Raw genomic sequence first — 23,935 nt, forward strand, 5'->3', positions numbered from 1 at the left:
AGGCATTTTGGAGCAAAGACTCTAAAGACCTATGATCTCATCTTCAAGCCTTGTAAGCAAATGTAGAGGAACTGCAAAGCTTGGCCTACTACAATCACTGTCATTGAACTTCAGCTGAGACTTCTGTGTCATTTGGCTTTCTTTGTATCACTCTTTTTCAAAATAGAATAATGTGTAGATATGCTAGTATTGAATTATAGTGTTACTTAACTATGTACAAACACTAATATACTTATAGCTTCAAAAAAAAGAAAAGAAAAAAATATGCAAATGAAGTAGAAACAAACCTATAAAATGCATGGCATTCAAATGCACATGTTAATTTCAAGAGAGGTTCACTCTGTTTTTGCAGAAACCACATCACCTGCGTATGAACTTGTCACAACCACTGCTAACATGCTCTGGTTAGTTTGCCCCATTGAAGCTATTAGCAGAACATGGGATGACTCAGTATTTGCCTCATTTTTCTGTTTCAGGATCAAAATTAATTTTTGACACTGACAATGACAGTGAGTCAATGGTCTTTCATGATGTGAATGTCCATTTATGTATGAAGTCTTTGTCTGTTCTGCACTAGCCCATCACAATTAATGTCATGATGCTTTAGCAAAGAATGAGAACAGTACATGGGAGAAGCTGTTGGTTGTCCAGGCAAGGATACCATTCCCCTGAATGCAGCCCTGTCTGAATGAACAATCTCCAGGCTCTAGTATCTGGGGAGCTCCTTGCAATCTTCTGAAGGGGGAAGGGACTTGGAGAGGGATTGATGTGGTCATTCTTCCCCTTGGTCAGGTGAGCTGTCACAAGCACATATCTGGAAACAGCTTATTGTCTCAGCAAATGCCCATCTATTCCCCATGATAGCAAAGAGCAGACAGCAGTATCAGGAAGAACTTCTCTTTGTGACAAAAATACCTGGTTTATCCATAAGGATTCCTGTTGCCTGTGGCCCCCTTAAAAGGATGGTGCTCATTGGCCCTCATTCCATGGACCATGGTCTTGGAAGATGGAGTCCTCATCCTTCTGGAGACCCAATGCCATGTCCAGCACCATGCTGGTCCTCTCTCCTGCTCCGTGAAAGTAAGTGCATGCCTCATCTATGCCAGTTTCCATCTGCTCTTTCTGCAGTTGAAGTTATCCACTCCCCAGACAGGGTCTCAATCATATACTTGGGGATCTTGTCCCAGTGATGAGGGAGTAGGAGGCAAGCTGAGGAGAAAAGCACAAGTTAGTACACCCTCCCTCCCCAGGTGGGACATGTATGATATTCCTTGGACACTCCAGGCTACCCCAAAACAGGAAAGGACAAAAAAAAAAAGTTAAACTGATAAGAGTCTTCACCAGTTTACCAGAAAAAGGCAATCCCATCATAGCCTAAAGTCCAGGAACTCCCTACTATCTTTTTTTTTCCTTTTTTAATGTTTATTTATTTTTGAAAGAGAGAGGGAGACACAGAGTGTGAGTGGGGGGGGGGGGTGGGTGCAGAAAGAGAGAGCGAGAGGGAGACAAAAATCTGAAGCAGGCTTCAGGCTCTGAGCTGTCAGCACAGAGCCTGATATGGGACTTGAACTCACAAACCATGAGATCACCACCTGAGCCCAAGTCTGAGGCATAGCTGAGCCACCCAGCACCACCCGCCCCCCCCCCATACTGTCTTAATGTTAATACTTTGCCAGAGGGAAAAACAACCTTAACTTGACAATAGCTAGGCTTCCAGTAAGTCATCTTTAGCATGTGAACGTCTCTTTGGAAACTCCCTCTTGACTTTATGTCCCCTGACTCCATAAAACAGTCACCCCCCACAACCCCAGTGCCACCCAGGGGTCCTGTCCCCATGCTTTAATAAAATCACCTTTTTGCACCAAAGATGTCTTTAAGAATTCTTTCTTGGTCATTGGCTTTGGACCTCACGAACCTCACCGTTCCCCCAAAACTTCATCACCAGGTCTTCATCAACACTCTAATTCTGTCAGCATTTTATATGATTTCATTTGTACAGCTACTTTAGCAACCAAACCTTGAAGCTCTGAGTCCTTTAGAATCAATAGCTTTTTACCACCCCTTCACTTCAGGTGATTGCTGTATGCATTCTGCCATCACTCAGAGCCCTAACACCTCTGAAAGCTTAACTTCCTACATCTTACTCTCTGGCTGCCCTAAATCTTTACTTTCACTACCCTGGATCTTTGACCTCACCCAAGCATCTATAATTGCTCTAATTTATTCCATTCAACCACTTTATCTCAATGTTATATCCTTCAAACCTAGATTTTTTTGCACCATTGTTTCAATGACTCTCTTGCCAAAATTCTCAGTTTCCTTGATCTATTGTTCTTCCGTTACAAATGCCCCATAAAACTCCAACTTGAAATCAACTTAACTGTTTAACTTCTATGTTTCCTTATATCACAAACCTCTCAGATTCGTGATGATGATTTATGACCTCAATTAGACTTAAAGCTGCCCAGTAATCTTTCTATCTCTCTCTGTCTTATTCCCCACAGTGGTTATTTCAAACCTCATCTATCCTCAAATATTCTACCCTGGAATACCTTCTTATACTTTTCACAGAGAACTAAGCTCATAAAATGGAATCCATTTTACGGAAATTCCCTTCATTCTTTGCTACCCTACCTAAAACTTCGCTGCATGGGCATATACTTTTTACTTTTTGCTTCTTGATTGAATAGAAGAAGAGAATTTACCCACCTCTTCATCACTCCCATAATGTTAATCCTAGCCTAGGGCTAATTTCTCTACCTCTGCTCTGCATCAAATCTCTCATTGCTTCTCAGGAGACTTTGTTATTCATCAATTATCCCTTTTGACCCCTATACTTTAGCCACTTATTATTGGCATCTTTTTACTAACATTAGAACAGATTCAAGCTTATCCTATATTTAACTCAAAATTCAACTGTCACTCAATCTCATCCTTTTCTTCCTATCATCTGTCTCTTTATCTTCATAACAAGATCCATTGAAAGAGTTGTCCACTCACATTGTTTTCACTTAATCAATCACCTATTCACTCCTTAATCCATGACCTTCAGGCTGCTATACCCATCCTCGTGTCAAAACGCTTCTTGAAGCTCATCTTCCTGTCTCTATATCCAGTGCAAGCTTTCATTCTTTATCTTACCATCCTCTCTGTGACATGGTAGACCACTTTCACCTATTCAACACTCAGCCTTAGTTTCTGTGCATTGCACTCTTCTGGTCTTCTTCCTAGCCCTCTGGCTATTGTTTCTCACTCTGATCATTATCTCTGTTTCTTTAATTTTGAAGAGATATGGATGCAGCAAAGATGGACTTGAATTATAGCCAAGGTAAAGCCACTCAGAGGTGAATATGATCCCTAGTAATTTCATTTCTAGGAACATTGTCAGTCTTGGGTTCAACACTGAGGGTTACATTTAAAATCACTCACTCAGAGGCACTCTAATAAAGGAAAGAAAACCTACTGAGGTTCTCATAAATACCATATTAGAAACTTAGGAGATCCAAAAGTGTGACCTTTTTACATCCAAATACCACAAGATATGTATCAAGTTATAGGAAGGCATGGATATGATAAACTAAAGATGGTCACAATTTCTTAGACATTTCTACAATTGACAGTTGGGATTGCTGTCCCCTACTTTTGAGTCTGGGCAAGCTATCTGCCTGCTTTGATGAATAAAATGGTATGGAAGTGATGTTTTGATAAATTCTAAGCCAGGCATTAAGAAATTTGCAGCTCCATTTCCTGCCTCTTAGAATCCAGATGCCATGCTGTGAGAATATCCAAACAGATCCATGAAAGAGAGAAATCTGTCAATAGCCCCAGGTAAGTCTCAGTTGACAGCAGAAACTTGTTAGACATATGAGTGGGCCATCATGGAACTGGGTCCTTCCAAACCCAGTTGGAGCACCCTCACTTGATGTTCCATGAAGCAGAGATGAGGCAACTCTACCAATCCCTGCCCAAACTGCATATTCATGATCAAAACAAAGGGAGAAATTTCTGCTAGAGGGAAGTGGGTTATTTCCTCCTCAAATATTTACCAGTGTACTAGATTTCAGAGTTGTTAGGGAGAGTTGGAGGGAAATTAGGGTATTGGAGAAGGAAGTAAGAGACAAAAGAGCTAAGTCTACAACTTTTGAAGTAAAGAATTGAATTCTCTGGAGTATTCCAGGGCTGAAGAGGCAGAAATTTGCCAGGCTCTTAATAAAAACCTCAGAAGGGCCACTCACCTCTCCTTCTCTAAAAGAATGTTGGTTAAAAGATGAAGTTAGTCATGCTAAGACTAGTAAGCAGCCCTGTGTGAGCTTAATCTATGACTATGACAAGGTGATTACCTCATTACCTTATCTATCTAACAGGAAAACAAAAGGATATACTTCCTGGTTAAAGATGACATCTGGGGACACATGGGTGGCTCAGTCAGTTGAGTGCCTGACTTTGGCTCAGGTCATGATCTTGCAGTTCCTGGGTTCGAGCCCTGCATCAGGCTCTGTGCTGACATCTCAGAGCCTGGAGTCTGCTTCGAATTCTGTCTCCCTTTCTCTCTGCCCCTCTCCCACTCGTGCTCTGTCTCTCTTGCTTTTGAAAATGAATAAACATTAACAAATTTTTTTATTAAAAAAGAAGAATTTCAACAGAAGATTGTAATTCATAAAAAAGAATCAAATGGATGGCCTAGAAATATAAAATGCAGCATTCAAATTTAAGATCTTCTTGGATGGGTTTAAATTAAGACAAGAAACAGCAAAGACAAGATTAATGAACTCAAAGATGAATCCATAAAAAGTAAAGGGAAGCACAGAGTTCAGTAGGGTGGAGGTAGGGAGAATGGATGGAGCAAATAGGGAAAGCATAAGAGAAATGTAGGGTTCAGTAAAAAGTTTTTTCATGAGTGTGGGTAGAATTCCAGGAGGGGATAAAGAATGAGCAGATTGAAGGAAATATTTGAAGTGATAATTGCTGAGGTTTTCAAAATGATTGAAGACACAAACCAGGAGACTCAAAAAACTTAATGGGTCCTAAGTAGAATACATATAAAGAAACCACCCTTAGGCGCATCATAGGTCAAACTTCTAAAAACCAAAAACAAAGAAAAAATCTTTAGAGTAGCCTGAGAAAAAAGACATTACATTCAAATGAGAGACAATAAAATTTATGGCTGACATTCCAATGGGAATCATGAAAGCCAGAAGACAATGGAATGACACCTTTAAAGTGCTTAAGTAAAAACTAAAAGTAAAATTCTATGAGAAAATGGCAGTGAAATAGAAATCAAATTCAAGACAAATACAAAGACATTTTCAGACAAAAAAAAAAAACATGAGAATTTTTTTCTCTAGACAATTGGAACTATAAGATATATTAAAGAAAGTTCTTCTAGTCAAAGAAAAATGATTCCAGATGGAAGTACAGAACTGGAAAAAGATTAAGAGCACTAAAAATGTGAATATAGGGGTACATATAAAATATCAATGGTTTATAGCAAAATTACAAATAATATCTCTGGGTTAATGACATATAAAAGTAAATTATACTACATAAATGATAGGGAAGTAAATTACAGATATATTGCTATAAAGTTCTTGAATTTTGGGGAAGTAGTAAGAATACTAACTTAAGGTGAACTTTAATAAGTTAAGGCTGCATATGTAAGTTTATAATAATATAAAACTAAATAATTAATAAAGGAAAAAGCATTAAAATATATTTAGTTAATCTAAATGAATAAAAGAAAGGAGTGATAAATAGAATAGAAAAAACAGAAGGTACCAATTATAAGGAAACATAATTGGGTCACTCTCAGAAAAATCACACTTAGACTATTAAATAAAATCACTTAATCAAGGCATTGAACACTGGTTTGAGTAAATGTAAAAACTGTTACATGGTCACCTGAATTTAACAGGGTGGGGGAGGGGACCAAGAAATGCAACTTGCATCCATTTCTGCCATATCTTAATAAGGTGCAAGCACAGCACCTAGCCATGCCCATTTGAACAGGCTGGAATAGGCTGCCTGAAAATTAGACTTCCCCTAACATTATTCAAAAATCCCATGTGTGCTCTCTCTCTTCTCCTCAGGCAGTCTTCAAAGATCACTTTTGCTATAGCCTTGTCCCTTACCCAAAGATTCTCCTTGCTTTACATACCTGATTGAATAATAGACATTTCAATTATTGTGACTGCTGTCAAGTGTATAGTAAGTATTGACATTCAACACCTTAAAAATTGGAGGGAACAGAATGCTTGGCATCAGTCAAGAGTGACATAACACACACACACAAAATAAACAAGATAATAAACTTAAATCCACTTATGTCAGTAATTATATTAAAGTAAAGATTATCAGGGGTGCTTGGGGGGCTCAGTCTGTTAGGCATCCGACTTAGGCTCAGGTCATGATCTTGCGGTCTATGGGTTCGAACCCTGCGTCGGGCTCTGTGCTGACAGCTCAGAGCCTGGAGCCTGTTTCAGATTCTATGTCTCCCTCTTCCTCTGACCCTCCCCTGTTCATGCTTTCTCTCTCTCTGTCTCAAAAATAAATAAATGTTAAAAAAATTTTTTTAAATAAAAATAAAAAAAAAAGTAAAGATTATCCAACAGGATAAGAAAGGCAACTATAAACTCTTCACAATACACCACTTTAAATATAAGGGCATTAGAAAGGTTGAAAAAAATTATATCAATAAAAGCACAAACAGTTACTAACCAAAAGAAAATTAATGTACCTATATCAATATAAAAAGAAAGCATAAGACATTTTACTAGAGATGATGATTAAAAATTCAATTAAAGAGTAAGATATAACAATTCTACTTTGTCCAATAACAAAGATCAAAGCACACAAAGCAAATATTGGTAGAATTTTTAAAAAGAAGTAGATGCTTTCTCACTCATCATTGAATATTTTAACACTCTTCTCTCTGTGGATTCTCACTGATAGAATCCAATAGACAAAAATATCATAAAGATATAGAAAGATTTGACCAACATTTTTTTTTTAATGTTTATTTTTGTGAGATAGAGAGACAAAGAGAGAGAGACAGACAGAGCACAAACAGGGGAAGGACAGAGAGAGAGAGAGAGAGAGAGAGAGAGAGAGATGGAGACACAAAATCTGAAGCAGACTTTAGGCCCCAAGCTGTCAGTATAGGGCCCAATGCAGAGCTTGAACTCATGAGCTGTGAGATCATGACCTGAGCCTCATTCAGAAGGTTAACTGACGGAGCTGCCCAGGAGTCCCTTGACCAACATGATTAATTAAGACAGAAAAAAAAATTAAGATTACATGTAACAACAGCAAAACCATTCTCTTTTATGACACATGAAACACTGACCACAATGGACCATGTGCTTGGTCACAAAGAAATTTCTTCAAAACACAAAAGAATTTAAATTGTATGGAAAAGCCTTGGACTATATAATAGTGACTTAAAAATAAACAACAAACAAGTTAATTGGAAAATCATCAAACGTTTGAAAATTAAGTAACACATTTCTAAATAATTCATGTGCAATGAAGACCTCATAGTGGAATTAAAAAGTATTTTCAGCTGGATGATAATAAAAATATGAGAACTTGTGGGTGCAGTTAAAGCAGGAGTCAGAAAAAATTTTCTAGTTCTGAATTCACAATTTAGAAATAAAGTTTGGAACCTAAATTTTTATACCAACTAGGAAAAAGAGGGATATATTGTATCTGAAGACAATAACACAAATGACAGCAGAATTATTTTTTAAATAGTTCTTTGTAAGTTTAACAAAATTGACAAACCCCTAGGAAGATTGATTTTGAAAATCATGGACAAAAACACAAATTAATTGTATTTAGAACTCAAAAGGAGGACAAAAATATAGGTTCTACAGATGTTAAAAAGTAATATAGGGTTAGTGGCACCTGAGTGGCTCAGTCAGTTAAGTGTCCAACTTCAATTCAGGTCATGATCTACCCATTCGTGAGTTTAAGCCCCATGTCGACCCTCTGCTGACAGGTCAGAGCCTGGAGACTGCTTCAAATTCTCTCCCTCTCTCTCTGCCCCTCCCCTGCTTGCATACTATCTCTCTCTAAAAAATAAATAAACATTATTTTTTTTAAATAATATGGGGCTTTTATAAATAATTTTTAATTTTTAAAATTAGATAAAATACACAAATTCCTACAAAAACACAACTTATCAAAAGTGACATAAGTAGAAAATTTAAAAACCAAATTGTTCTCTAGTAGATCTATAATTAAAAACTTCACACAAAGAAAACTCCAGGCCCAGTTTGTTTTGCTGAATAATGTTTCCAAATAATAAAGGAAGAAACAATACTAAATTTAAACACACATGGCCAGAGAATAGAAAAAGAATACTTCTCACCATTTTTATTAAGCCAGCACAGCCTTGACATTAAAAGCAAACAATAAAATTGCAAAAATAAATACATAAATATATACAGAAAAGAAGGAAGGGAGGAATAAAGGAGGAAGGAAGGAAGGGAAGGAAGGAAGGAAAGAAGGAAGGGAGGAAGGGAGGAAGGGAGGAAGGGAGGGAGGGAGGAAGGAAGAAAGGGAGGGAGGAAGGAAGGGAGGGAGGGAAAGAGACGTCTACATTTTTCAATTTTTACTACAAAATATTGTTAAGAAAAGTTAAAGAATACCTAAAAATTGAGAGCTTTACCATCTTAATGAATTGGTAGACTCAATATTTTTAAGATATCACTTCTCCCCAGATTGGTCTAAAGATTCAATGGTTTCCTAGAACATTCTTCATTTTAGTAATTGTCAAGATTATTCCAAACTGTATGTGAAAATACAAAGGACTTGGAACAACCATGACAATCTTGAGGAAGGAGAACAAAGTTGGAAGTTTTACTCAAACAAGTTTGCTGAATGTCTACGAAGCTTATTGAAAACATGACATGGCACAAGGATATATCCATACACCAGTGGGACAGAAGAGAGAGCCAGAAACAGCCATTTCTAGACGGTCATATCAGATTTATGACCACTGTGCAGCTACAATTCTGTAAGAAAAGAGTGGTCTTTTTAAATAGGAAGGTCAGTTAGATATCCATATAGGAGAAAAAATGAACTCTGATTCCTACCCAAACCATACACATAAATAAATTAGAGGTGGATTATAGACTTATTACACAAAAGATTAAATCATGAATCTTCTGGAAGAAAACATAAGCTAATACTTCTCCACTTTCAAGTAGGCAATGGTTTTTTAAATAGAAAACAATTTAATAAGTGGAAGTTGGTGAGTTGCACTTTATTAAGAATAAAAACCTCTATTCAGAAAAAGATTACATTAAGAAGTAAAGAAGAAAATGACTGAGTGGAAGAAGATATCCAACAAAAGACATGTGTCTGTTATGTGTATGTAACTTCCACTGATAATAGGATATAGACTGGCAACTAAATTGAAAATGTGCAAAATACTTTGAACATGCACTTCACAAAAGAGAATACCCAAAAGAAAAAAAATATATATATTTATTTTTTTTATATACGTATATATGTATATTTATATATGTATACTTATATACGTATATAAAGATGTATATATACATCATGCCTGGGTGGCTCAGTCTGTTGAGCATCCAACTCTTCATTTCTGCTCAGGTCATGATCACAAGGTCATGGGATCAAGCCCTGTGTTGGGCTCCATGCTGAGTGTGGAGTCTGCTTGAAATTCCCCCTCTCCCTTCCTCTCTCTCTCTCTACCCCCATCCCCCATCCCTCTCCCCAACTCACATGTTCTTTCTCTCTAAAAGTAAAAAAAAAAATTAGGGGTGCTTGGGTGGTTCAGCTGGTTAAGCGTCTGACTTTTGGTTTTGGTTCAGGTCATGAACTCACTGTTTCATGAGTTCAAGTCCCATATCAGGCTCCCTGCTGACAGTACAGAGCCTGCTTGGGATTCTGTCTCCCCCTCTCTCTGCCCCTTCCCCACTCAGCCTGTCTTTGTCTCTCTCAAATAAATAAAGTTGAGAAAAATTAAATTAAATTAAATTAAAAATTAAAAAAAAAAAAAAAAAAATATATATATATATATATATATATATATATATATATATATGAAAAGGTGTTTAAAATCAGTACTCATCAGGAAAATACAAATTGAAACCAAAATAAGATACCATGATGCTCATATCAGAATGGCTTAAATTAAAAGACTGACAATCTCAAGTGTTGAAAAGAATGTGGAATAACTGGCACTCCCATACATTTAGTTGGTAAAAGTGTAAATTAATGCAATTACTTTGGAGAAACTGTTTGACAGACCCTAGTAAGGATATCTATCTATCTATCTATCTATCTATCTATCTATCTATCTATCTATCATCTAATCTATCTACCTAACATCATCATCTATTTACCTATCATCTAACCTTTTACCTAGTAAGCTAGTTACCCAGTTACACTCCCAGATATATATCCAATGAACACTTGTGCCCACCAAAAGATATGTACTGGAATCTTTATAACAATGATGTTTTTAATCACTAAAAGCTGGGAGCAAAACATCCATCACAGTTGAATGGACCAAAAAATTGTGATACATTTAATACAGTGGAATACAATAAAAGACGAGAAATAACAAATTACTTCTACTAGGCACAAAATGGATAAACCTCACTGATATAATGTAGACTGAAAGAATATAGACACGAAAGATTCGATGCTGTAGGATTCCATTTGTATAAAGTTTCAAAACCAAGCATAGCTAATCTGTGATGACAGAGATAAGAACCACATTTACATCTGGATCAGCCAGGTGCTGGATATGTTCTATGTTGTGGCCTACAGAGTGGGTGCAGGCATACACATGTGTAAAAAATCACCACTCTATGCTTCTAAGTTATGTGCACTTTTCTACATTTGAGTCATACATCAGAAACTAAAATCCTAACAACCGACTGATATCTTGCAAATCTATTCACTCTCATGTCTTTTCTTGGTTTTGTCAAAAGGCAATGCTAAAGCCAAACCCTTACTGGTTGAACCAGTAAAGATACATTGAGCTACTTTTAGAAGGAGACAGTTTATTACAGAAAGAGAGAGAGCAGCCAAAGGTGCTAGTTTCCTGTAATCCTTGTCCAACACGCCACACAGGCCAGTACTGAAACAAAATGGGCTGATGCCAACACCATGAGTAATGGGATACTCCATTGCTGAGGAGCCAAATTTAGACTACAGCTAAGTAGGTTTGTATTCTGGAGGTCTATTCTGAGGGGGGCAAGACAGGAAGACTCCTACCTTGACGGAACCCTGGAGGTGATGGGAAATTATCTCATGACAGCCTCCAGGGGAAGACAGGGAGGTGAATGGGAGATGGGAACGTGATATGGACTCAGAGCGGCCCCCCACAGGCCTTCCATCTTCTCTCGTTTTCAGAAGATTATGAGGCTTCCTGACAAGAATCAGATTAGGTATAGTTTTGCCTACCTGTGTATTGGACTTCCTACCTGAAACATCTTACAGGTATAGGTGACTCTATGGGCTCCTCAAATTCAATGTTTTCAGAACTATGTTGACCTCGAATGCTCCAAAGCCTCACCTGCCAAATCCAGAGTGTGAGGTCTGAAGCTCAACACCTATGTCTCCATTCAAACCACTCTTATTCCAGTGTTTGTTATCTGTGTGAATGGCTCCAGCACCTTCTCAGTTGTGATAATAAGGAACTTGAGTCATCTTTTTCATTTGTGTATCCAAGTTGGTTGTATCTAAACAACCAAGTTCTTTGGAATTTTACTTCTTAAATACCTGTTGTATGCATCCAATTCTCTTCCATTCCATCTCTACCACACAGCTCCCTCTCTATCACATTTCTTTCTTTTTATTTTTTAATTTTTAAATTTTTTAATGTTTATTTATTTTTGAGAGAGAGAGAGAGACAGAGTGCAAGTGGGGGAGGGGCAGAGAGCAAGAGGGAGACACAGAATCTGAAGCAGGCTCCAGGCTCTGAGCTGTCAGCACAGATCCTGACATGGGGCTTGAACTCACAAACTGAGATCATGACCTAAGCTGAAGTCGGACATTTAACCGACTGAGCCACCTATGTGCCCCTACCACATTCCTTTCTAATGGGAATTTGTGTAAGCTACCTCTTTTAACTGGAACCACCTTCCCTCTTAGACATGACTCTTTCAGATTCTCAGCCCACTCATTTCTTCATGGAAGCCTTTCTGTAATATCCCAGATGAAGCCGATTTTTCCAATTATAGATATATATATATATATATATATATATATATATATATATAATTATATTCTGTCATAAAACTGTATACCCTTTGTATCTCTTACCACACATTCAGTTTATATTCTCTTGTGTTATATTTGATCAAGCTACAGATTTCATGAAGGTACAGAATGTGATGTCTTTTTCACCTATTACATTCCCAGCAATGAGCATTGTGCTTAGTACAGAGTAGGTACTTGGTGTATAATTACTGAATGGGTAAATGAATAGTAATTACAATTGTGTGTAATCAGCTGCATAACGTCTACCTATCTCTAAAGGGCAAGAAGCATCGGTCTTTTTCACCAATGCATCCTTAGGGCAGAATGCTAAGCAAACAGTCCTTAATATATCTGTGCTGAATGAATGAATAAAAGTAAATGATGAGTACCTGGAAACTGTTGAAAAGGTAAAAAGATAGTCCAGGAAGTAGACTTAGGTTAAGATGTGGCTTTGGCATTTAGTAACAAAAGCCCACAGCGCTTCCCTGGCAGGAACCCACCTGCACTCTACCAGGGCATTTAGTATATCAGTCCAAAGTAGAGTAAATTCATCATTTAGGCACCATGGCAAAGTGAAGAGGACATACATCCAGGAAGGGCAGAGATCTCTTCATTCTGCCCTCCAATTACACACCTTTCAGGTAGCCGCAATAAGGTCAGTACAGATTGGAAGAGGGCTGGCACAGATAGCACTGTGGCCCCTCTCTATACATTTGGAACCAGTTCAGCTGAACATGGAAACTTAGCTGGAAGGGAAAAATAAAGGGGAAAGATTTGAGAAAGGTTAAAGCAAACATTGATTAGAAAGGGAGTTCTCGGGGAATGTGCAAAAGGCAACTCCATCTGCTATGTCTGGTTAATGTGGGGGAATAGGTTTTAAGATCTAATTGTATATGAATCTCTGTTTTGTTTTTTTAATGTGTTTTGTTGTTATTGTTATTGTTTTTGTTATTAGCAGAAGAACGATTCCCTTGTTTTAGATATAAGGAAATGAAGCTAGTCCTTCAGAAATAAGACAGTATTCTCAAGGTTTTTGTTGTCTTGTAAATACATATACCCATTTTGGGTAGCTATAATCTCCCCCACTCTTTGCTCAAATCTGATAGATCTTTCTAGAAGGTTGTCTCTTTGGGTGACTATTTCACACATTTTGTGTGTTGGGGTGTTTTTAGTCTTCTTGAATAGTATATTATAAATATTAATTTTCCTTTTCTCTCCTTTAGTACAGTCCAGGCTTTTTTCAGCTGTATAAAGGGAAGCCAAAAGAAAGGTTCTGTGAGTGAAGCTGTGTTATAGAGTGTGTGTTAATAGAAGAAAGATACAACTCCCAGAGGAAGGTGAAATTTTGAGAGACAGGGCTATTTGATGAACCACTCTCCACCGCTTCCCAACTTGTGATTTTCCCTCCAAATATCTATGTTTTAATATGTTTAAAGATGACATATGTTATGAATAGAAGCATAGACTTCTTAAAATTTAAGTTTTTTGGGTGTTGTTAGCCAGCCACCAGGAGAAACAAACTGGGGAAATAATGACACAAAAGTACAAATAAGGGGACAATCCAGGGTTTTCATAGAGTCCTCATATGGTCTGTATGGTTCCTACCTCTCTTTTGCTCTCTTTTTATTTCTGAGGACTAACCATCCTGAATCTTCCCCTCTTTCCAATTTAAAGGAGAGAATCATGCACCCTCCTTCATCCTTGGCTGTCAAGGCCAAGGCAATTTTCCTTTTTGTTTCCTGGGATCTGATTAATACACACCAGGATGATCCTCTTTGGGATTTCTTCACATTACTTTAGGCATTACCATCCATTATTACCTCATTAAGTGAGTTTATCAAATCAGTTTTGGTCTCCTAATGGGCTGGAACTCTGATTGGTCAGCTTTTATAGAAAGGTAAGAACTTAAAGGGGTAATATAGGTAGTTTCTCAAACCAAGGGAAAGACCCATAATACATCTACCTGATAATTTTTGAGGGATTATGTAGGAAATAAGATGGAGGCACTAAGTATGAGGTGTCATCTTGTAAATTCTCTTTCAATCCTATTAATTAATCAAAAAGAAATACTCATTTTTTGCTCTGGAGAGTCCTTAGCATCTGTGTAAGCTATGTTAATCTCCCATTTAAACAAAGTAAACGGTCTTAGGCTCAGGGCAGACTACAGTATTATCAATAGTCTTTCATTTTTCATATTTATTATGTTGTTACCACGTATTAGTGGTCAGTGGTATCAGTTTTTCACTTACTCATTTAACTGAAGTAGGATATCTACTTTGTGCCATGGATACCTTTTTAAGAAATTTCAATTTTTTCTGAAGGTATGGGGAAGCCACTGTGAGATTTTACACAGAGGAATAAATGTGGCCAGATATCTTGCAAAATGACTCTAGCTTCCTCTCTTTGAACTTTTCATTTAAAAAAAAAATCTATCGAAGTACTCTGAAATGTTTGAGAACCAAAACAACAAAAATCTCTTCTCTCCACCCTTCTGCTACTCTCCAGTAAAGCACTATTTTTTATCTTCTACTTTGTGTTCTGAGAGAGTGTGCCAAGAAAGATTGCCCAAACTTAATGAAAAAAATCATAGTTGCTTGAGCGCAACTTCAGGCTACCTTAATGTTCTCTATCTTCAGCCTTTGCAAAGCTGACTCAGATTGTTTGTGTCATTGCATGGCTGGCATAGTCCTCTGCGACAGCTGGTGCAGGGCTAACTCTTTTTCAATAAATGAGGCGGAGCCAGGGCTCAACCTGATGTATTTTGATTTGGGTTGCTCTTCCCTTACACTACAGGGCCATTAAAGATAAATGCACCATCATCCACCTGGGGCTCTGAGCTCTGTGGCTTTCCTTCTTCATGATGGGTCTTCCATGGTGTCACATACCTGGGATCTCACACCTGTTTGGTAACTTTCTCTATCAGCGTCCCTTAATGACTGTCCTTTACCCTTCCCTTCCTTTTCCACATCTCAGAACAACCATTAAAAGATGACTTTCAGGGGCGCCTGGGTGGCTCAGTTGGTTGAATCTGACTCGATTTAGATTCAGGTCATGATCTCACAGTTCGTGAGTTCGAGCCCCACATTGGGCTCTGCACTGACAGTGTGGATCCTGCTTGGGATTCTCTCCCCCTTTCTCTGTTCCTCTCCCACTTGTGCGCTCTCTCTCAAAATAAATAAATAAATTAAAAAAAAAAAGAATGACTTTCATTTCACTTTTATACTTCAAATGATTTTTGACAGTGATTCTACCTCCCCTTTCCGGTGGGGTTCAGTGATAATATCTAAATGTGATTATAAATAGATCTGCTTTGGTTAAGGGGTGCTTTTTTCTCAGCATCTTTAGATTTCATTACAGATCTAGCATGTAGGGTGGATGCTCTTTGCTAATTTTTTCCCCTTTCTTTTCCTTCCTCTGAGAAGCACATTATTACTATACTAAATGCCTTGAGCAAAACTTAATTCGTTCCACGGATTCACATCTGTAAAACAAGCACTGATGGGGAGAGCTGTTTGAAATGAAATAAGAGCTGAAGCTTACACTGTTAAAAAAAGAAGAAAAAGAAATGGGCTGACATCCCTCTCTCAGTGTGAAAGGATTAAGATGGTTTTAATTATCTCACCTGGCTTTGGTTATTTCATTTATTCTCACTCCCTATTGTTTCCTTTATATAGCTAATATGATAGCATAAGGTCTGGTGTTATCATCTGGATTTCTCCCTTTAGGAAAGTTGAAGAGCCTCAGGTTAAAAAGTAAAAATCACAGTTCAAAATGTGCATAAATGTGTGATGACAAGAGCAGAGACTTAAGTTCCTATGCCCAGTCATGTACGAATGCCAATAATAACTGAAGACTCAGGACTGAATATCTCACACTTCTTTTGAATAAAGCAAATGGGTTTCTAATGTGATCTGGATGTGAAAAGATGTAGTTATTGAAGTATTGGTGTGATCTTACGGAATGTAATCTCTGATCCAGCCTCCAGGCCAGGCCAGTTGTATACATACAAAGGCAGGGTGTTTAGGGCTTGACAGTTTCTTTTGATGACAAAAATATATACATGCACCAACACAAAGGAATTATTACTCTTGGCCTTTATTTTAAGATGATGGCTGGCATCAGTTTAATACTTCCTGTTTTCCCCTATCAAGAACTCTGTTTGACCTGACTGGGAGCAGGGAAAGGAATTTTCCATAGGTCTTTTTTTCTCTTAACACCTGAAAATTATCCTCTGATAAAGACTTGACAGCAGCCTTGAGCATGGATTATATTAAGGGAGAATTTCAAGAGGAGAGTGAATAATATATTGCAAAGTAGAGCCAATCCAGGGAACCAGAAATTATTATTGCAAACACTGGGGGTGGAGGAGCAAGGTGATACAGGGGAATGGAGACACATTGCATGGGCCCTGGGTCCTGGGCCCTGGCAGTCAAGAAGAGCAGCCTTTTCCCCAGTGCTTAGGAGGTGAGAACACAGCCAGCATGGAGCCATGCAGAGGGGCCCAGGGAGGAGCCCAGGATGGACAGGTCCTGCTGTCCTGCTCTTAATTGCTTCTGTTGGGTGGGGGTCTCTTGTCTGCTACTTCTGTTCAGGATCTATAAGCACAAAGAAAGCGTAATGGGCAGAAAGTGATAAGTGTATCAGCCTCTGATAGGACTAAACTGGACAGGCAGTGATGGGCATCTAACCCTTATCCTGGCTCCAGAGATCCAAGAGCAACCCCCAAACAGGATGACATTCTGGAAGGGTAGGCCACGTGGCTCATGGCTGAGACACATTTTCAAAGGCCTGGGCATGCAGAGCATCCTACCTGGCCAATCAAGTGATTAGTGGTTGAAACTAGGACCTCTCCACCCCAGCTGTCCCAGGGTCCCCCACACCATCAGGGAGCACTCAGAGGACTTCAGACAATCTCTCCTCCCTTTGGAAACAGCAAAGGAAAATCAAAGACATTATTTTCAATCTGATTCTTATAACTGAACGCCCCACTGATCAGGATAAGCGAGGGACAAACACATTAGTGCCCACATAAAATGGCTTTTGGAAAAGTAAGATCTGATCCACTGAGCCGAATGATCATTACAAGTTGTAATCAGTAAAACCAAATTTCACAGTAAATGGGACACTTGCTATCCTCGCCTCACTCAGGGAAACTGAGACATGGTGTGGAAGGAAGAAAAAATTTCTACCATGCAGAAGTGCTCCATGTTTTTCTGTGCAGCCTCAAGGACAGTTTGATTTTGTTTTTCCAGGCATTGTTCATCCTATTAGTCAGGATGAGCCAATTTGAACCTGTTGGTGGAATCTGAGCTGTAACTTTGACTTCCATCTGAGGTCAGGGCTATTCAGGTTTGGCTTGACTGCTGAGAGCGGGTCTGGGTTTGTCCCTTTTATCAAGGTGAACACAGGTAAGCACTGTGAATCAATAAAATGCAGATCAAGGGAGTGGTCATGATCATATTACCCTTCTAGAGGGTGTCAATTGACAGCAATTTCAGTTCTACTAAATCCCAATGCTGAGCATCTAAAGAGCTCCATGGGCTTTGTCCAGAAGAAAGGAATCAGAGGTGGTTAATGAGCTGTTGCCGGCAAGAAAGGAACTTGTCTTTATAAGACTATGTTATGCAATTTAAGGACTTTTTTTTTTTTTTCCAACGTTTTTTATTTATTTTTGGGACAGAGAGAGACAGACAGAGCATGAACGGGGGAGGGGCAGAGAAAGGGAGACACAGAATCGGAAACAGGCTCCAGGCTCTGAGCTGTCAGCCCAGAGCCCGACGCGGGGCTCGAACTCACGGACCGCGAGATCGTGACCTGGCTGAAGTCGGACGCTTAACCGACTGCGCCACCCAGGCGCCCCTTAAGGACTTTTTAAGCATTATTTCTCTCCAACTCTTTTATAAATTACAAAAATTTTCAACTGGAGCAAAAAGAACCTCCCTGTTTTTCAGTAGAGTCCCCTTGGCTTTGATTTCTAAGTGTTGACATCTGGGATAAAAATTAGAGCATCCACAGTGCTGTGGCCAGCACACAAGCTTGCCACATCCTGCACGAGCAGGGTTAGATGCTCACCTCCTGCCCTGGCTGAACCAGAACAAAAAGCAAACAATAAAGAAAACATTGTGGCTGATAGTATGTTCCACCTCTGAGTGTGCCTCTCAGGGAAGAAGCTCCCACCACTGGCTATAGTGGCCATCAGCCCATCTTTGACAGCTCTAGTCATTAGAAAGTTTTTCTTTCTGTTAAGCCCTCACCAGCTTTATTCTGCCTCCTACCTCTTCACAAAGGAGTTATGAATTTTAAAATATCTTTGTCCTGGAGCAAAAAGCACTCTGCTATAAATACTGTATTTGCCAAATTCAGATAAAAGGTCGATGTGTATTCTTGAGTGGCAATTGAAACAAATGTGTCCCATATATGTGTGCTCATATGAACGTGGCTTGAGTCAATTTCAGCATGATACTAAGTTGAACCATATGAAATTGCTCACTTTGTAGATCACAAATGATTGACAACTGGCGACTTTACATTGATTCAACCTGTAATGCAATGGTTAAGAATGTGGACTTCAGAGCTCCTTCTCCCATTTAGTAGCAGTGATCTTTGACAAGTTACTAACTACTCTGTACCTTAATTTTCTCATCTCAATGGTATTTATCTCATAATTATAATCTCATTTTCACAACACTTATGAAAAAAGAATGGGTTAATACATGTAAAGCATTTAGAAGAGTTCTTGGCATTAAGAGAAAATTATTCATTCTCTTTTCTCAGGATTTTGCTGGCTGTAATTAAATATCTTATCCTAGAAGGACAGAAGCTATGTGGGGTGGAGTGGATGGCTGCAAGAGGGACATTTGTCTAGGATATCCTGTTCAAAAAGTGCTTCAATGTAAATTTCTGACATTATCTCCAAACAAAAGTAAACATACAGTCACACAGACACATGGACAAGATTTGCAAACTACTACTAATTCATAATAAGTTATTGGTTATTAACACTTAAATTAACCACAGTATTTACAGACTTGTTCTGGCATATCTTTATTTTTTAATATATTTGAACCTCATAAAAACAATTGACTCAATCTTGTCAGCCTCTGCAGAGAAGGTAACAGCTAAAAGCCACTAACCCCTGTATATTTCTCATGTGAAATGCAAAAGAATATTGCTTAAGGTATAAAACTAGCAGACTCCTCTCTTTTAGAGCTGTTGGCTTCCACAAAGAGGTTACATCTACTTCTGGCTCAATGACCTGTTCAAGTATTGGGGGAGGCTGTGGTCACTGGCAGCAATTGAGTAGCTTGAATCACTGCTGATGCCAAGAAATGGAACCTTGAGCTCATTGCCAATGTTTTAAAAATCTTATTTAAAAAAAACCATCATATTTAGGAAAAATAATTAGAAGTCACACAGTACCTCATATACTTAAATATTCTAAAATCTTACATGCATTAAGACAGCTCAGTAAAGAACTGTTTATTAACACAGAATTTTAATGACTGTTCCCCCAAATTGCTTTACTGGATTGCCTGTATAATGGGTCTATATGAAAGACAGTTCAATTCAGACTCATTGTTGAGTTTACTACAGTAATTTGTTCTTATTCCAAATGGTGTCCACTTTATGTAAAGAGGAAAATTCCTATTTGGTCTTGGAAACAAGACCGATAAATTTTGTAAATGAATGAATTTCCATCTTCAAGGTAGCAGTTAGGAGCCTTAAAACCAAATTTATGGTCCATTAAGTAAATCAATTTTTCTTATCTTATTCCAGGTTCCATTTTATATTCCTGTCATTATTTTCTTTTCTTCTACTTTTTAAAATCAACCTTATTGAGGTATTATTTATATACACAAAACTTGCCAGTTTTAAGTATAAAATTCAGTGAGTTTTGACAAATGTGCAGAGCTGTGTCACGATCACCCTGATGGCATATAGAACATTAAAAGTTACCTAGTTCTCTTTTTCCAGCAATCTCTATTCCCCAACCCCACTCTTTGAAAACACTGGTCAGCTACTATCATTTTGCTCTTTCTAGAATTTTGTATAAAAAGAATCATACAGTCTTTTGTATCTGGAATCTCTTACTTGGCATAATCTTTTTGAGATTTGTCTATGTTGTTGAGTATATCAGCAGTTCATTCCTTTCTATTGCTAAGTAGTATTTCCATTATGTGTATATACAAATATGCTAAAATATAAATTGATTCCAGTTTGTGGCCATTACAAATGAAGCTGCTACAAACACAATTTACATCTTTGTGTGAACATATATTTTCCATTATCTCATCAAATATATGAGTGGGATTATTGGGTCATATGTTAAGTGAATGTTTAACTGTATTAAGAAACTACCAACTTATTAAGTTCCTATGTTAAGTGCATGTTCAACTGTATTAAAAAATGATTGCATTTTACCAGCAATACATGAGCACTCCAGTGGTTTTGTTTTCTTGGTAACACATGGTATTGTGAGTCTTTTTCATTTCAGGCATTCTAGTGCATATGTATTAGTATATTATTGTGGTTTTATTTTGTATTTTTCAATGGTTTTATGACATTAAGCATATTTTCATGTTATTTGTCATCTATATGTCTTTTTTATGAAGTGTCCAGTTGAAACTTTTGCACCCTCCCCCCTTTTAAAATTGGACTTATGCCTTCTTATTATTTTCTTTTATTTATTTATTTTGAGAGAGACAGAGATAGGGTGAGTATGGGAGGGGTAGACAAAGAGGGAGAATCTCAAGCAGGCTCCTCACTGTTGGCACAGAGCCTAATGCAGGGCTTGAATTTACAAAACTGTGAGATCATGACCTAAGCTGAAACCAAGAGTCAGACACTGAACCAACTGAGCCACATGGGCACCCCTGCCTAATTATTGAATTGTAAGAGCTCTTTATATGTTCTAAATATATTCCAGATATATTTTCCCCAATATATTTCTTGCCTTTTCATTTTCTTAGTAATGTATTCTCAAAAGTGAAAAGTCTTTAGTTTTGATGAAGTCTTATTTATTAAATTTTTATTTTATATCTTCTGATTTTTATGTGCTCAGAAATCTTTGCCTAACCCAAGTTATAAATATTGTCTCAGATTCTCTTCTACTAAATTTATATTTTTTGATTTTACATTTAGATCCATGGTCTATTTTGAGTTACTTTTGATCTGTGGTTTGATGTAGGAGTCCAAGTTTATTTTTTGCATACCAATATCCAAGTGTTCCAGCATCATTTATTAAAAGGAATATCCTTTCCACTTTATCTTTTCACCTTTAAAAAATATGCCATATAGGCATGCATTTACTTTTGGACTGTATACTGTTTCATTGATTTATATGTACATATGGTTGCTGTAGCTTTACAGTAAGTCTTGAAATTAGGTTATGTGTTTCCTCCAGCTTTGTTTCCCCCCCCCCAAATTGTTTTAGGTATTCTAAGTCCATTAAAGTTCCATGTACATTTTAGAATCACCTCATCAAAAAATCCCAATAGGATTTTAATTGAAATTATATTAAATCTATATGGCAAATGGGAAAATGTGCCTCATGGACCTCTTATTACAGGGAGAATAATTGACCCAGGGCCCCAGATGCTGTCCTTTGAAATCCATTGTTTCATTTGGGCCAGAGGATGCCTCCCACAGGCAACTCCCTAATCAAGGACTGAGAGTGGGGGACATACCGAAGAAGACTCATTTCTGGGAGATGTGGAACTCCTCTTTCGGCCATTTTAAAGTCAAGGAATCCTTGTCATCTTTGTTGAGCTTGCTTAGACTGCACAACTCTGAGGGCAATCCACTCAACCTTTTCTCTCTCTCCTTCACTTGGGTTCACTCTTGCCTCGGAGTTTGACATATTTCCCAGGCTTTTCTAGCTCTCTCCCCAATCCTTTTCTCACAGGCTCCTTCCTCAATAAAATCCTTGCATTTTTTAACCCTGTTTTAATGTCTGTTTCTCAGAAGGTCTGGATTAACACAAGTGGTACCAAGAGTGGTCTGAGAAAACAGACAGCAAGATGAAGGCAGAGAATTAGCTCAGCTACTCTTTGGCATAGAGCACACATGTCTGCTCCCTAGCATAAGATGCAGGTCAGTTGCTAAATATTTCACTGATGGTGACCCTTGAAAATGTCCCTATGGTGGCAAATGCTGTGTTAGGTATAACGATATAGCATTTGGAAGTAGGAGGACAGTGCCTACAAAGACAGCCCGATTGGTTGGTTGACACTAGGTGTATGGACTCCCTGAAAAGATTAATGAGAGACTGAGAGCTGTTAACATGCACTTAATAGCCAAGTGTGAGAACCATAGAGCTTCCAGTGGTAATGGTGGTAGTATATAAAGAGGTCCTTATTACCTATAGCTGAAGGGCAGGCATAACCAAAAGACAAAGCTAAGACTTAATTTTGAGAATGGTAGAGCTTCAAGACATTAAAGTACTTCTTTAACGCAGAGAAACCTGGATGGATGTCCCTGATGATGTTGACTTTACAACACCCACAGCCCCACCCTCTGGGCATGTACCGTGCACCGGGAGTCTACCTTTCCCCAATAAGGGCTGACACTTAAGCCAGGCTGGAAGATGCTGCAGAATCCTCCTCCCCACAAGACATATGTGTCCCCAACCTTAGGAGCTGTCTCCATCTTCTTTCTTACTGCCAGATGAATAATTAGGGTTAAATACCAGAATAATGCTGCTGTGGTGAGGGTAGAGCCTGATAGGGCAAGAAAGAGACTATACACCTAAAGAATGAAGACAACTATCACCCAGTACTGTCAAGAGCAAGGAAAGTTCTCCTGGGATTATATTCTGAGGATATTTGATCGAGGAGGATAGAGTGTAAAGCTGGATAAGCAATTATTCATTGATCTCGGGACATTTTCTCAGGATGTGGGATTTATCATCCTAATAAGAAAGACTCAGTGGATGGAACAAAGTCATTTCTGAGGTGGCTTTTAAAAGCCTGGAAGAAATGGTGGTCAAATCTTAGCAAAGTAGAAATGCCTGAGCTTCCCTGGCAGATGGTAGGGGCAAAAATAAAAAGCCTAAACATGACTATGTTCCAATAAAACTTTATTTACAAAAACAGGTGGTAGGCCAGAGGTAAATTTGGCTATATTTTGCTGACCATTGCCTTAGACAGCAGTCAACCAAGGCACTGCTTACTATCTATAATTTCCAAAAAAGAAAAAAGAATGGAAAAGTAAAAGCGTGAGAGCAATTACTCCAATAAAACTCACCATTTGTTGCTCAGTCCTCACACCTGAATCCATTTTCAGTTCTGGAGCCCTTTTACCTAAGACGTAGCCAGGCCCAATAGGATCCTGTAACATCATAAAAGTATATTCTTTGACAGTCCCCTACTTCTTCCCCAAAGGGACCAATAGCCATTTATTCAGTTGACCATACACTGTGGAAAAAGGAAAACAACAGAAACTTTCAAGAACTAAGTCTGAGTTGACATTGATAACCAGAGACTCAAAAAATCATTATAGCCCCCATTCAGTGTGGGGTCCTGAGGAAATCAGGTAAAAAATAAACGAGTCCTAGCTAAAGTCCAGCTTACAGTGGGCTCCTTGGATCCATGGATGTACCTAATATCATTCCCTAGTTCCTGATGCACAATTAGAACTGATATACTTAACAGCTGGAATAACTCTAAATTGTATTCCTGGTCTGCAGAGTAAGATT

The 23,935-nt window shown here is 38.2% G+C and overlaps 1 long non-coding RNA gene across 1 annotated transcript; it reads right to left on the reverse strand.

Annotated features, from left to right (window-relative positions):
- Positions 1-825: 825 nt before the first annotated feature.
- On the reverse strand, positions 826-23,552 carry LOC109276302 (uncharacterized). The gene is made up of 2 exons (XR_002084580.2): positions 23,485-23,552; positions 826-1,209 (listed from the first exon to the last, which is right to left on the reverse strand). It is a non-coding gene; the product is annotated as an uncharacterized LOC109276302 (long non-coding RNA).
- Between the last annotated feature and the right edge of the window lie 383 nt (positions 23,553-23,935).

The sequence above is a fragment of the Panthera pardus genome, unplaced genomic scaffold, assembly GCF_024362965.1.
Source record: "Panthera pardus isolate Hobbes unplaced genomic scaffold, ASM2436296v1 HiC_scaffold_6, whole genome shotgun sequence".
Classification (NCBI taxonomy): domain Eukaryota; kingdom Metazoa; phylum Chordata; class Mammalia; order Carnivora; family Felidae; genus Panthera; species Panthera pardus.